Consider the following 16,677-nt stretch of genomic DNA (forward strand, 5'->3'; position numbering starts at 1 on the left):
CACCGCATCTGTACTCGCACACCGCTGCGCTCGGAGTCACAGTACAAAGTTATAACACTTGATAGATGGGCATATGTTGTTGTTGTTGTTGTGGTCTGCAGTCCTGAGACTGGTTTGATGCAGCTCTCCATGCTACTCTATCCTGTGCAAGCTGCTTCATCTCCCAGTACGTACTGCAGCCTACATCCTTCTGAATCTGCTTAGTGTATTCATCCCTTGGTCTCCCCTCTACGATTTTTACCCTACACGCTGCCCTCCAATACTAAATTGGTGATCCCTTGATGCCTCAGAACATCCCTTCTTCTAGTCAAATTGTGCCGCAAACTCCTCTTCACCAAAATTCCATTCAATACCTCCTCATTAGTTATGTGATATATCCATGTAATCTTCAGCATTCATCTGTAGCGCCACATTTCAAAACATTCAATTTTCTTCTTGTTCAAACTATTAATAGTCCATGTTTCACTTCCATACATGGCTTCACTCCATACAAATACTTCCAGAAGCGACTTCCTAACACTTTAATCTATACTCGATGTTAACAAATTTCTCTTCTTCAGAAACGCTTTCTTTGCCATTGCCAGTCTACATTTTATATCCTCTCTACTTCGACGATCATCAGTTATTTTGCTCCCCAAATAGCAAAACTCCTTTACTACTTTAAGTGTCTCATTTCCTAATCTAATTCCCTCAGCATCACTCGATTTAATTCGACTATATTCCATTAACCTCGTTTTGCTTTTGTTGATGTTGATCTTATACCCTCCTTTCAAGACACTGTCCATTCCTTTCAACTACTCTTCCAAGTCCTTTGCTGTCTCTGACGGAATTACAATGTTAATGGCGAACCTCAAAGTTTTTATTTCTTCTCTATGGATTTTAATACCTAATCCAAATTTTTCTTTTGTTTCCTTTACGGCTTGCTCAGTATACAAATTGAACAACGTTGGGGGGGGGGAGGCTACAATCCTGTCGCATTCCCTTCCCAACCACTGCTTCCCTTTCGTGCCCTTCGACTCTTATAACTGCCATCTGGTTTCTGTACAAATAGTAAATAGCCTTTCGCGCCCTTATTTTACCCCTGCCACCTTCAGAATTTGAAACACAGTATTCCAGTCAACATTGTCAAAAGCTTTCTCTAAGTGTACAAATGCTAGAAATGTAGGTTTGCCTTTTCTTAACCTAGATTGTAAGATAAGTCGTACGGTCAGTAATGCCTCATGTCTTCCAACATTTCTACGGAATCCAAACCGATCTTCCACGAGTTCGGCTTCTACCAGTTTCTCCATTCGTCTGTAAAGAATTCGCGTTAGTATTTTGCAGTCGTGAATTATTAAACTGATAGTTTGGTAATTTCCACATCTGTCAACAACTGCTTTCTTTGGGATTGGAATTATTATATTATTCTTGAAGTCTGTGGCTATTTCACCTGTCTCATACATCTTGCTCACCAGATGGTAGAGTTTTGTCAGGACTGGCTCTCCCAAGGCCGTCAGTAGTTCTAATGGTATGTTGCCTACTCCCGGGGCCTTGTTTCGACTCAGGTCTTTAAGTGCTCTGTCAAACTCTTCACGCAGTATCATATCTCCCATTTCATCTTCATGTACATCCTCTTCCAATTCTATAATATTGCCTTGAAGTACATCGCCCTTGCATAGACAATCTATGTACTCCTTCCACCTTTCTGCTTTCCCTTCTTTGCTTAGAACTGGGTTTCCATTAAAGCTCTTGATATTCATGCAAGTGGTTCTATTATCTCCAAAGGTCTCTTTAATTTTCCGGTAGGCAGTATCTATCTTACCCCTAGTTAGATAGGCTTCTACATCCCTACATTTGTCCTCTAACCATGCCTGCTTAGCCATTTCGCACTTTCTGTCGATTTCATTTTTGAGACGTTTGTATTCCTTTTTGCGTGCTTCATTTACTACATTTTTATATTTTCTCCTTTCATCAATTAAATTCAATATTTCTTCTGTCACCCAAAGATTTCTACTAGCCCTCGTCTTTTTATCTACTTGATCGTCTGCTACCTTCACTATTTCATCCCTCAAAGCTACCCATTCTTCTTCTACTGTATTTCTTTCCCCCATTCCTGTCAATTATTCCCTTATGCTCTCCCTGAAACTCTGTACAACCTCTGGTTCTTTCAGTTTATCCAGGTCCCATCTCCTTAAGTTCCCACCTTTTTGCAGTTTCTTCAGTTATAATCTACAGTTCATAACCAATAGATTGCGGTCAGAGTCCACATTTGCCCCTGGAAATGTCTTATAATTTAAATCCTGGTTCCTAAATATCTGTCTTACCATTATATAATCTATCTGAAACCTGTCAGTATCTCCAGGCTTCTTCCATGTATACAGTCTCCTTTTATGGTTCTTAAACCAAGTTGTGCTCTGTGCAAAATTCTACCATGCGGCTTCCTCTTTCATTTCTTACCCCCATTCCATATTTACCTACTACGTTTCCCTCTCTTCCTTTTCCTACTATCGAATTCCAGTCACACATGACTATTAAATTTTCGTCTCCCTTCACTGTCTGAATAATTTCTTTTATCTCCTTATACATTTCTTCAATTTCTTTGTCATCTGCAGAGCTAGTTGGCATATAAACTTGTACTACTATAGTAGGCGTGGGCTTCGTGTCTATCTTGGCCACAATATTGCGTTCACTATGTTGTTTGTAGTAACTTACCCACACTCCTATTTTTTTAAATTCGTTATTAAACCTACTCTTGCATTAACCCTATTTGATATTGTATTTATAATCCTGTATTCACCTGACCAAAAGTCTTGTTCCTCTTGTCACCAAACTTCGCTAATTCCCACTATATCTAATTTAACCTATCCATTTCCCTTTTTAAATTTTCTAACCTATCTGGCCGATTAAGGGATCTGATATTCCACGCTCCGATCCGTATAACACCAGTTTTCTTTCTCCTGATAACGACGTCCTCTTGAGTAGTCCCCGCCTGGAGATCAGAATGGGGCACTATTTTACCTGTGGACTGTTTTACCCTAGAGGAAGCCTTCATCATTTAATCATACAGTAAAGGTGAATGCCCTCGGGAGGAATTACGGCTGTAGTTTCCCCTTGCTTTCAGCCGTTCGCAGTACCACAACAGCAAGGCCGTTTTGGTTAGCGTTACAAGGCCAGATCAGTCAATCATCCAGACTGTTGCCCCTGCAACTACTGAAAAGGCTGCTGCCCCCCTTCAGCAACCTAACGTTTGTCTGGCCACTCAACAGATACCCCTCCGTTGTGGTTGCACCTACGGTACGGCTATCTGTATCGCTGAGGCACGAAAGCCTCCCCTTCAACGGCAAGGTCCATGGATCATGGAGGGGGGGGGGGGGGGGATGGGCATATAAGATCCCGAAACAGACCATGTTCCAAATAAAAAGAACCTTGCAACTGAAATGGTATTTTCAACCTCTGTTTCTTAATTTAGTGTTCTTGAAACCGGATATCACTCACATTAGCATTTCAAAAACTGATAGCCTAGATTCGTAATACTTTTGGTTTCTGATATTCAGCTGATCGTTAAGGAATAACTCTTCATGTGTAAGCAAGTGCTTTTACTCTTTCAGTTTCCTTAAAGAGACTGAACTTTCGCTCATTGGTGAGCAGTTTGGAGGTATTCTAAGGTGTTTAGCTGGTGACCGCTCCCTTTTAAAATTTCTGCACATGCAGGATGTCAGTTTACTGCACCCTTATTATTAAGCAAATGTTCGTGAGATCTAGTTTTGCACGTTCTGCCCGTCTGTCCCGAGTGCATTTATAACAACACAGCTTACAAACGCCAGAGGCAGGATATCTGTCTCTTGTATGAGTGTTCATTGCGTGTGTAGCAGTGTTGCTTGTTATTGTGGGACGTGAATGCCGTTCTAACATCATTACTTTTAAAGAGGTCCGCTAAGTGATACGAAGCGTTTCCAGGAAAAGGAGGTACAATAAACTTCGTCCTCCGGATTGCAAGTGTTCACAACCACTTGATTATTTATTCTTGCTATTTTTTAGTTTAAATAGCTTACCTACTATTTAATTGTTACATCAATTATATTGAACGATATGCCTCAGGTTACTTACAAGGCAACCTCCCCATCCCACCCCACTCAGATTTAGTTATAAGTTGGCACACTGGATAAGCCTTGAGAAACTGAACAGAGATCAATTGAGAAAACAGGAAGAAGTTGTGTGGAACTATGAAAAAAATAAGCAAAACATCCAAACTGAGTAGTCCATGCACAAGATATGCAACATCAAGGAGAACTTGAGCTCAGGAGCGCCGTGGTTAGCGACAGCAGTTGCAGAACGAGATGTCCTTGGTTCAAGTCTTCCCTCAAGTGAAAAGTTTATTTTCTTTATTTTCACACAGTTATGATCTGTTCGTTCGTTCATTGACGTCTGTGTTCACTGTAATAAGTTTAGTGTCTGTCTTTTGCGACCGCACCGCAAAACCGTGCGATGAGTAGACGAAAGGACGTGCCTCTCCAATGGGAACCGAAAACATTTGATCGCAAGGTCACAGATCAACCGATTCCTCCACAGGAAAACACGTCTGATATATTCTATACGACACTGGTGACGCCACGTGCGTCCCATGACAGGAATATGTTGTGGACCCACCTAACTTGTACACTAGGCGAATGGGTAAAGAGATTCTTTTCTTGTGGATGTGATAATCACTCCCAAAAAAGTGATCGCATCGGACGGACGGATAATAATTATCTTAAAATAAAAAATTAAACTTTTCACTCGAGGGTAGACTTGCACCAAAGACCTCTCGTTCCGCAGCTGCTCACGCTACCCACGGGACCACGGCGCTCCTGACCCGATGTTCTCCTTTATGTTGCATATCTTGTGCATGGACTACTCAGTTTGTATATTATGCTTATTTTTTTTCATAGTTCCACACAACTTCTTCCTGTTTTCTCGATTGATCTGTGTTCAGTTTTTCAAGGCCTATCCACTGTGCCAACTTATAACTAAATCTGAGATGGGTGCGATGGGGAGGTTCCCTTGTTAGCTGCTTGGAGACAGCGGCCGGTCCTAAGGGTATGTCACAGAAGTGGTCAATGACGGATTTGAAATAAACTCGATTTATCTTGGTGGTGGTGACATGAGGAGGTGTGGGACAGTGAATCACTGATGACGAATTTATCATAACTTTTAAATACAATAGCACTGGTGTTTCAAACATATGTATTTCAGGACACTATCCGGACTCATGATCTCTTGAATGAAGCTCACTTTTTAGTGTAGAGCGTTGAAACCATTGCTCAATAAGGGAATGATTTTCTACAGGCCCTTCAGAAACAGTTATTACATTGTCAATTTAAGGATGTAGAACAAAATTAGTTACAAAGGCTGCAACTTTCTCTAAAATAATTTAGTTCCAAATAACTGACAAACATATTGGAAAGACCTCAAGCTGATATACAGTTACACATCGACAATCTATCCTCGTGTTTCCACATCAATTATTAAGGGAGAAATAGTTGTACGTCGTTAATACATTATTCATCCAAGCATGTACTCGTATTTTAGTGTGTGATGTGCATTAGTGCTCGGAAGAGCCGCTTCACCAGCAAAGAAGGGCAGCACTGCTTGCCCTAAATAGCTGGTATTAGCGTAAAGAAGTGTACGGGTTATACACACACCAATTTTATTAGGTAAATTCAGATTTAGGCATCCTTTTTAAAAGTATAGTTTTTTTAGAAAGTATAGGTAATTCTGTCAGTTTGGCGTATTATGAGTGAAGTAATGTTAAGGATGCGGGCTCGTGTCACCAAGTGGAAGTTTGCCTACTCAATCGACAGCGTGAACAATATGTGACATTCCACTACACAGCTGGTGGTTTTCGATATTAGCCACTGCAAATACACTTCGTGTGAAGAATGTATGATGGAAGTTTTCATGGAAATACCGTAAGAACTCAAAGGTCACGACTTACAAAGACCTCCGACTCCAGTTCTCCTAAACGATTTGGTCAGACGTACACTCGGAATAGATCATGCTTGTATGGTTTTAATTGGGGTGAAAATTTTATAAGATTTTGCAATTTATGAACAGCATAAAAGTTCGATTAATGAAAAAAATCTGGGAAGACCGTACTTTCTACTCGAACAAAACAGCGGGCGTTAAGCTAGTAGGTAATAAAGGTCATTTAATACTCTAGCATTGTGGGTTTTTTCCGTCACTATTTTTCTCAAATTACTATCGGTTATTTATGACAAATTTCACTAGCTGGGGTATTTATTGGGAAAGCGCAGTTAAATTGCTTAACTTCATGACGCGGTACCAAGAAGATGACTGCGGGTGAACACTACACCCTCTTACGGCTCGCGTTTGTGCCAACAGTATTTTCTTTCTTAGCGATAACTTATCCCAGAAACGTTTTCCCTTCGACCTATTTAGTGGAAGTATGCAAAATATATCAGGATGTTGATCCAGTTGTGTCCTAGACTAGCAATTATACGAAGAGCAAAAGTAGCTCAACTTAATTTTTTGAGAAGCTTAGTAATATTGTAAGACGTGTATATTTCTATTGTCTATTGTCAAACCACAATTTATGAAAGATGTTTATATTTTATTAATAGGATTAAGTAGAAATAATTAATATTTGCCATTTTGGAAATAATTCTGGTAGCAGGGAATGTCTGCAGCAGGAAGTATTGTTGGCGGGGGAGACCGCATATTAGCGTTCGTAGAAAGTCAGTAGTAAGCGAGATGTGATGCGAGTCGATAGCAGGTCTGGAGCGGAAGGTTAAGAGAAGTGGTGTACCTGCCAGCCACCAGTTATGATTTACAAGAGATTGTAAACGAATTTAGAGAGACATCAGCTTACTATTATATATATATATATATATATATATATATATATATATATATATATATATATATATATATATCAAGACTACTGAATGTATATTTGCGCAATGCTACTTGTAAGATTATTGTAAAAAGTAAGTCCCATTTGTACGTTTGTAAAATCATTTCATTACTAACAGCAAATATTTGAAGAAACATTTTCAGAATATAATTAATTTTTGCTAGCGATATTGCATTACTGAAGATAATCCAAAAGCCATCAACGTAAAACTTTGCAAAATTTTATTGTTGTCAACAAAAAGTTTAACTATGAATTATGTAACTTCAGTCAAATTAGTTAAATAATAACGTTAGCTTTGGTAATAAATACAGCCACTTATTATGACAGCCCACCAGCAGCTAATAGAGTATAGTAAAACAGAGTAAGTATATTCATGTCACAGTTCGATGTAGCAGTCAGGTGGCGATCCAGTAACAGTAGAAAAGGTCAGGAAGAGTTTAGGGTTATTGCAGGTAAAGACTGTGGGCCACGACGACAACACATTCTTTGTTTCATCGAAATAATCAGCAAATCACTTTTAATAATCAGTATTTAAATTTGTATGCGAAGATTATACTTATTTTTATTGAGAAAGAGAATTAATTTTAAGTGGGAAATTTCATTCGTTATTATTAAGCAAGAGACAGAAATCCTCAGGGAAGGTTTCATGGGTTATGGTAGAAGGGAAGGTTGTGTAACAAAAGAGATATAGAGGACATGGGAAGGTTTCAATATGATTCTTTCAGTTCAGGTTTTCATCAAAATGTACAACAAGAAATTGGAACATTCTACGCCATCTGCTGATTCCTATTAAGGAGCAATATAAATTGTTGCTATCACTGTGTTATACCGAATTCAACGTAGTGTGTTTTTGCAAAATTTAGGGAGAGTCGATTTCAGAGAACCATTTTCTTCGAAAACTGTTACTTCTATTGGTTTCTTTCTATTGTACAAACATTGTCTGAAAAAAGTATTGAAACTGCTTCACGGGTTTCAAGTGGAAGGTCACTGGCACGTAGAAGGTGAATTTATTAAACAGAATCACAGTTTTGCAACGACGAGCAAAACAGATGAATAAAATACATCCTTGCAGAGAAACTGTTTCGTTTGATGTAATACACCACCGCAACGGTCGCGCATGGGCGGTGCCCAGGAGCTTTGAAATGACTCTCATAGATTAATTCCGTGACCGTGAGGTTATGGATAGGACTGATGGGGCCAAGATGTTCTGCGGGGTGATGCAAGGGAATGAATGCTCGCAAATGTAGCAGTGTATGCACGTGTACCGCAATTTATCAGCTCAGAGGATATCTTTCTGCTGAGAGTATCCAGATGCAGCGTTTCTGCATCATTGGTGATAATTCTGGCCTGCACCCAAGTGTGTGCATCTAGAATATTCACCGTATGGGTGAGCTGTGCTGCGGCTCGCGTTGGTGCTGTTTGTAGGTTTCCGCCCTCTGTTAGAGGCCAGACGGTATAGTTTAGTTGGCATGGTTGCGGTGGTTTGTCTTCTTCTCGTGTTGACTGGCGCCACTCGGTTTCGCATGCGTTGCCAGTGTGTTAATGGCAGCAGTGGCAGTTATCGATATGTAGTAGCTGTTGCCCTATCTTAAGGGCGATGTCGTTGTTTTTCCTGGTCGTGTGAGTGTGCGAGTTCGGTTAGGGACTCAGGAGAAGCCAGGTCGGCGCAGTGCAAGAACACGCCTGGACCGCTGGTGGCACACATGGACTGCCGGAAGCGCTACGGTCACGATGGTACACGACTTCGCCGTAAACCGGATCGAGCAAGCCTTAAGATGAGTGCTTTTCGATCGAAGTAGAGACACTTCCACCATTGTGATATTTTGCGAGTCTCCAGTGACTCGGGTTTTTGTTGCTGCTCGTAGCGTCGCCGAGGCGAAGAGCAGCGAGTGGAGTGCTTGGGGAAAGCGGATCTGATTAGCTTTCCTCAACTTCGTATTACTATTTAGTGCATTCAACTTCTTACAATTTGTTAAGTTCATCCAACGATAATATTTCTTGCTTGGTGGCCTCTAACGCCCCTGTTACTTGTCCTGGGGTTAGTGTATGTAACAGCAGTGTGCATTTCCTCGTCTTGCCGCTGCTGTCCGGTAAGGGGTGTAGTTATGACAGCTTTCTTTATTATGGACCGTTTGATGATTCCTCTACTCTAGTGGTGACGATTTCTTTGTTGTTCTGGGGGCTCTAAACACAGTATTTTGGACGTAGTGCAGACCGCCGGTTCCGACTTTGGCGGATTGTTCCATCGTTACATTTGGTTTATTAGACATCTGGTAGCTTCAGCAAGATTATCATTACTCATTCGTTGGACTGCCACTAGTCTGAGCTACCTGTCTCATCCCTCGTGAAAGTGTTTGTTGCCGGACCTTCTCAGAGGTCAATTACTGGAGCAAAGTCTGGATCAGTTGCTTGTTTTTTAAATTAACTTTTGCTATTTTATTTGCTGTTTTACAGCACGTTTCAAAAATTTTTTATATTATTTCCGTTCCAGGCGCGTAAGGCTTTCAGCCGCGATTGTGGTCATTTTCCTTAAAATTCTAATTTGGTATTTGTATTTTAGTAGTAAGCCTTAAAACCTTTTTTACTGCCACTCCTGGTGTCCGATGCCTTGTGCTGTGTTTGTGGCGACTTGCCTTTAATATTTCAATATCGGTTACTTGTAAGTTGATAGGGGTTTTAAACAATTCTTAATTTATTACCATTCGTGGCATGTAAGGCCTTTTGCCCAGAAGACAGTGGATTGCTTTTAAAAAATTATTTGTTGTATCTGTATTTAATGGTGATTTGCTAAATTGTAAATCAATGACAACACTATTATTTATACAGTTATTTATTCCTTCATTAATAACGTGTCGTATTTTTTATTTATTGTCGAGTCTGGAATTACTAGTTTGAAATAAACTGTGTGTTACTGTAAAAGGCAAACAATATTAACTGATTATGGCCACGTCCACAATCGTAACCGAATTCTGCCTTCCCTTGACTACGACCAGGTTTCAATGGGGTGCTGGTTTCTGTACCTTAAAGTGAAAATATGGCATTGCATTTCACATTATGTTTACGTTCAGCACTAAAGTCGGGGGCTGTCTGTTTCGCCGAAGGCGCTGTAGAACTAAGAGCGGACGACATCGTTATTCATCTGGAATCGAGAATGGCAGATTAAATAAGGTAACCATAGGAGATTGTTTTACATCTCTTATTCAATTATCATGAGCAGCATGGGCGTAGTGCAAATACATGTTTATTTTACTCGGATCCTAGAAAGTCCAACGTTGTAAGAAGAATTTCAGTTTAGATATGTGAGAGAGAAACGCAGTGCAACCGACATCTCGTGAACGTTTTTTATGTAATATTTGAGTTGAATCTAGTGCCCTCTATGTCAATAGGTTAGTCCAGATCATTCGCCTCGTATTACTGCTATGCTTGTCGAGATAATTACCTGACCAGTATATCTATCTAGTGCTCAAGACCAGAGTATGTTACAGACACACACGTAGGCCGACATGAAATTTAGTACGTATGATTTCGTAGAAAGTAAGTAAATATGCTGTGATCTTGGGGTAACCAAATCAGTACTGCTAACCATGTTGTCCTGTTCTAATTCACGTCACGGATATACAAAACACAAAAAATTCGATTACAGAAGTAACAGAATTGGTAATCTCTGTGTACAGCTACACATAACTTTTTGATAGTAATATTGATATTATAGTGTTATATTTATATGATGCATACGTTTTGTAGTGTAGGACAGTGATAAATAGGCCTATGGTATACAAATCTGCAAAAATGTTTTTAACTGCCTGAAGTATAGACAAAAGTAAGAGACATCACCTTTAAAAATATACTTCTGACAGTTTCCACACAAGTTTGTCTTATTGTCAACGTCTGATGACTAAAATTTAAGGATCCCACGTTTTACAGTTTTTTTCACTTAATATACACTCCATGACCGCGAAACAGTTTTGAGGTTCCTAAATAGCTTTGACAGTGCTTAACAATTCATAGGATTTTAATAGAGATTTTCTTCATGCAACATTTTAGTAAGAATACTCCTGTTGTTGGCAGTTAGTTTACGTTCGAACTGGAATCTGATGAAGTCCAGAAAACAGTAGCGTCGTATGCATAAACGTCTCGGATGTTGTCGAAAACGATCATTAGCCATTGATTTGTCTTTCATTTGTAGCTATAAGATTGGGAGAATGTTGTACCTTCGGGATACGTAAGAGCATATGATGATTCCTGGTAGTTGTTTTAATCTAATGACCGATTTTAGAAGTACTTGAATGATTGCAGTCTAGAGACCACCAGGACAGTTTCCGCCTTTGTTTCAACCCTTTTTTGTTGTGGGGAATGCAGTTGTGTTTTGTCAAGTGTCTGTAATTTTTTTCTACACATTTAATTGCTGTATAATATATTAAAGCTCTTTGTAAGATACTGTAAGATACTGTTAATCCCTCAGTTATAGAATTTTATGGTAAGTAAAACTATATATTTTTAAAACTGGTTATGTCTCGTGTGGACCGTTAAGCAATACCTCGTCAGTCATGCACCATTTGGACCTTTAAACGGAAGAAGATCTACCATGGAAGATCTGATATTTTAAAAGTAACTACGTTTCTCTAATCTCTTTAACAATTTTACCCGTTGCAATGGAAATTTTATGGCAATTTCTTATAGCTTCCATTTCAAAATGTTACTGATCCTAAGTAATACTTTTACTTAATTTATTTTCACTTACTGATTGTTGGTATGTAGTAGAGTAATAATGTAACAGATAAGGAAAGGAAACCCCCGCGATCTTGCCCTCAATACCACGCGATGTCAGCCTGTCATTGAACATAGAATGCCGTATATAGGCTCATGGGATCAGCCGCCACTGGACGTTTTCCCGGAAACAGTCACGTAGCCCATGCACATACATTATGAAAGCCTCATCTGAACCGGAATATGTCTTGTGGAACTTAGAAAACACTGAAAGCAGCAACAGTAAAGAGGTAGGCAGATCACCAAAGGCAGCAAGCAGACTTGACTGCCCTTAGAATCTGTTCGAGTAAGAACCGTCAATGGAGAGCCAAGGGTGAACAGGCCACTGGATATCTGTCATCTCTTTATGGTGGCGCACTTGGGTGCCCGGCCTTTTGTACAAACACAGACAGCACCTCTCATAGCGCAGGCTCTTGGAGAAAACATCTTACGATCTGGGAGTGGAGGGAGAAGGCTCGCTCTTTAGCGGAAGGCAGCATTTGCTCAAACTGTAGAAAGTTCACCGTTTCTCCTGAAAGCCCTGAAAGCTAGAGACAAACATTTCGAAGGGGTATTGGAGACTCACGGCCCTTGGCCTCTGGAAACGTGCGTCGCCATTAAATGTTTTGACTTAGCAAGGAACAAATGTTTACGCAATGTAAAAGTCGCCAGCTTTGGCTAACGTAAGTAAATTGTGAGTTAGAAAGCGATAAGAGCTGGTGACGATCATTGGTTGGAGACAGAAAAAGAGAGAGTGACGCGACTTTTGTCTGCATAGGATGGTGGGACGTAAGTTACAGGTTATCCACTTGCAGTGAGTGGTGCTTTGTAAGAAGCAGTTTTATCGGTCGGTTCTCAGAAGATCATCAGCCGAGAAAATAAAAATTCAGTAACAGACACAAAATGCGGTTACGCGAGGTTTACTTGTAATTAACATTTTGTCAGCATTCAGTTGATCATTCGGAGCCTCCACCACCAGGCTACTGTGCTGAGAACCGCCGTGCTGCCCGAGCTGATGATGCACTGCGAACTTAGAAATGTTTCGGGGCGATCTGCACTTGGCCGCTGGAGAGGGTCTTTGGTTTCACCATAGATTGATCCTTCTGCCTCCACCAGCAGTACTACACTCCTGGAAATGGAAAAAAGAACACATTGACACCGGTGTGTCAGACCCACCATACTTGCTCCGGACACTGCCAGAGGGCTGTACAAGCAATGATCACACGCACGGCACAGCGGACACACCAGGAACCGCGGTGTTGGCCGTCGAATGGCGCTAGCTGCGCAGCATTTGTGCACCGCCGCCGTCAGTGTCAGCCAGTTTGCCCTGGCATACGGAGCTCCATCGCAGTCTTCAACGCTGGTAGCATGCCGCGACAGCGTGGACGTGAACCGTATGTGCAGTTGACGGACTTTGAGCGAGGGCGTATAGTGGGCATGCGGGAGGCCGGGTGGACGTACCGCCGAATTGCTCAACACGTGGGGCGTGAGGTCTCCACAGTACATCGATGTTGTCGCCAGTGGTCGGCGGAAGGTGCACGTGCCCGTCGACCTGGGACCGGACCGCAGCAACGCACGGATGCACGCCAAGATCGTAGGATCCTACGCAGTGCCGTAGGGGACCGCACCGCCACTTCCCAGCAAATTAGGGACACTGTTGCTCCTGGGGTATCGGCGAGGACCATTCGCAACCGTGTCAATGAAGCTGGGCTACGGTCCCGCACACCGTTAGGCCGTCTTCCGCTCACGCCCCAACATCGTGCAGCCCGTCTCCAGGCGTGAATGGAGGGACGAATGGACACGTGTCGTCTTCAGCGATGAGAGTCGCTTCTGCCTTGGTGCCAATGATGGTCGTATGTGTGTTTGGCGCCGTGCAGGTGAGCGCCACAATCAGGACTGCATACGACCGAGGCCCACAGGGCCAACACCTGGCATCCTGGTGTGGGGAGCGATCTCCTACACTGGCCGTACACCTCTGGTGATCGTCGAGGGGACACTGAATAGTGCACGGTACATCCAAACCGTCATCGAACCCATCGTTCTACCATTCCTAGACCGGCAAGGGAACTTGCTTTTCTAACAGGACAATGCACGTCCGCATGTATCCCGTGCCACCCAACGTGCTCTAGAAGGTGTAAGTCAACTACCCTGGCCAGCAATATCTCCGGATCTGTCCCCCATTGAGCATGTTTGGGACTGGATGAAGCGTCGTCTCACGCGGTCTGCACGTCCAGCACGAACGCTGGTCCAACTGAGGCGCCAGGTGGAAATGGCATGGCAAGCCGTTCCACAGGACTACATCCAGCATCTCTACGATCGTCTCCATGGGAGAATAGCAGCCTGCATTGCTGCGAAAGGTGGATATACACTGTACTAGTGCCGACATTGTGCATGCTCTGTTGCCTGTGTCTATGTGCCTGTGGTTCTGTCAGTGTGATCATGTGATGTATCTGACCCCAGGAATGTGTCAATAAAGTTTCCCCTTTCTGGGACAATGAATTCACGGTGTTCTTATTTCTATTTCCAGGAGTGTATATTGAGACCGAGCCGCAACTGCGAGACGATGTCCAGGGACACCAAAGGCATTTTATAGTAACTGATTGTTTCAAGCTTCATTCTGAAGACTTGTATTTTAATACCAATAAACAGTTTACTTTCATCTCCGACCACAGGTGTGACTTTGTCCTTTCCGTAGTATTACCTGTTTTCATTTAACTTCGTTACAATCACTGAGCTCTTCGCTATACTAATTAATTCACTCGCATGATTATTAGCATCTTCCCCACAACCTCTATGTCAGATATGCCAAGTCTTATAATGTTGCTACTGGTTATCATTTGTTGTATCTAAGGAATAAAATTAATATTTCCACAATATGCCATTCGTTTATCAATAATTCTGTGGGAGTAAATCAAAGTGACTGTAATTTGTATTTCATTTATTTGACGCAAGTATCTCTGTCAATATTTTGTAGGGTATCCTTGCATTCTCGTTCGACACATATCAGGATTCATTTCACTAATTTGGAACATCAACTTACAGATTTTAGAACGTCCGCCAACACAGCACATCGCACTCCCGGCCATTGCCTTAATTTGGATCATGACGCTGTGTGCACCCCCCGCCTGAGGTTTCGTCCTGTTGACGCTTCGGTTACGGAGGCAGACAGTTTAACAGACTATAAAATACGTTACTGGTATAATTTTACAACTAATATGCGTACAAGTTACACGTACTGTGCTGTTTACATGTCCATTCGTTATGTCCTGCAAGGAAACAAGGAGGACGAGCCTGATTATTAGCATTTCATGATGCAGGTTTTGTTTACTTTAATTGTCCATAAGGTGGCTCTGTTGTATAGTATTTACATTGTCTTATGACAGAAAGTGCCATGAATCAACGACAGACCCATTCATTACCGAGTGCTGTTCAGAGACATACAATGCAAAATGATGGAGCAGTATTAGTGAGTTCTGAAAAACTGTACTGGTACTGCTCCACGCTATTGTACTACACGTTTACGAATAGCACTGAGTAATGAATGACTATGTCGTTAATTCATAGCAAGTTCTGTCAAAGGGACAATGTAAACAGAGATAATGTATACAGGGTGAGTCACCTATCGTTACCGCTGGATATATTTCGTAAACCACATCAAATACTGACGAACCGATTCCACAGACCGAACGTGAGGAGAGGGGCTAGTGTAATTGTGTAATACAAACCATACAAAAATGCACCGAAGTATGTTTTTAACACAAATCTAGTTTTTTTTAATGGAACCACGTTAGTTTTGTTAGCACATCTGAACATGTAAACAAATACGTAATCAGTGCCGTTTGTTGCATTGTAAAATGTTAATTACATCCGGAGATATTGTAACCTAATGTTGACGCTTGAAACCTCCGACGTTCAGTTGCGTGTTGTAAAAAACACGGGCCACGGTCGGCGAGCAACATCTGCAGGGACATGTTTACGATGACGACCGTGTTTACGAGTGTGGCTGTAGTGCACTGTTGTGGTCTGGTCTAGCTGTCGCAGTGTCCGCATGTAGCGCTTGCTGCTATTGATATTCTGCATTCGTCTCCGACCGCAAACCAACTGTAGTACACCGTGTTACCAGACGTCTGTGATAGTGTAGTGTTGTAGGAACTGTGACCATGGTGTATTCTAACTCTGAAAAGGCGGAGATGATACTCATCTATGGCGAGTGTCAACGAAATGCAGCTGAAGCCTGCTGGGTGTATGCAGAACGGTACCCGGACAGAGAGCTTCCAACGAGGCGGACATTGCAAAACATTTACCGCCAACTGTATGCAACAGGTATGGTCGTAGCACGCAAACGGGTCCATAACAGGCTCTTCACAAGAGAAGCGGGTGCAGTTGGTGTGTTAGCTGCTGTTGCCATGAACCCACACATGAGTACACGGGTCATTGCGAGAGCCGGTGGACTGAGTCAAAAGTAGTGTCATGCGCATACTGCATCAACACCCCTTTCACCCGGTTCGTGTGTCACTACATCAGCAATTACATGGTGATGACTTTAATCATCGAGTGCAATTCTGTCAATGGGCATTAACAAAGAATGCGTTTCTGTTCTACCTGTTTACCGATGAAGCGGGTTTCACAAACCACGGGGCAGTGAATCTACGGAACATGCATTACTGGTCCGTGGACAATCCTCGCTGGCTCAGACAGATAGAGCGACAGCGACCGTGGACTGTAAATGTATGGTGCGGAAGCTTTGGCGACCACCTCATTGGTCCTAACTTGATAGCAGGGGCCGAAACAGCTCCAACATACATCGCGTTTCTACAGAATGATCTGAAAACGTTGCTCGAAAATGTTCCACTGGAAACGCGTCGACGTATGTGGTATCAGCATGATGGTGCACCTGCACATTCCGCAATTAACAGTAGGCTGACCCTTGACAGGATGTTCGACGGGCGTTTCATAGGACGTGGAGGACGTATAAATTGGCCAGCCCGTTCTCCTGATCTTACACCTCTGCACTTCCTTCTGTGGGGTACGTTAAAGGA

The sequence above is a fragment of the Schistocerca gregaria genome, chromosome 1, assembly GCF_023897955.1.
Source record: "Schistocerca gregaria isolate iqSchGreg1 chromosome 1, iqSchGreg1.2, whole genome shotgun sequence".
NCBI classification, from domain to species: Eukaryota; Metazoa; Arthropoda; class Insecta; order Orthoptera; family Acrididae; genus Schistocerca; species Schistocerca gregaria.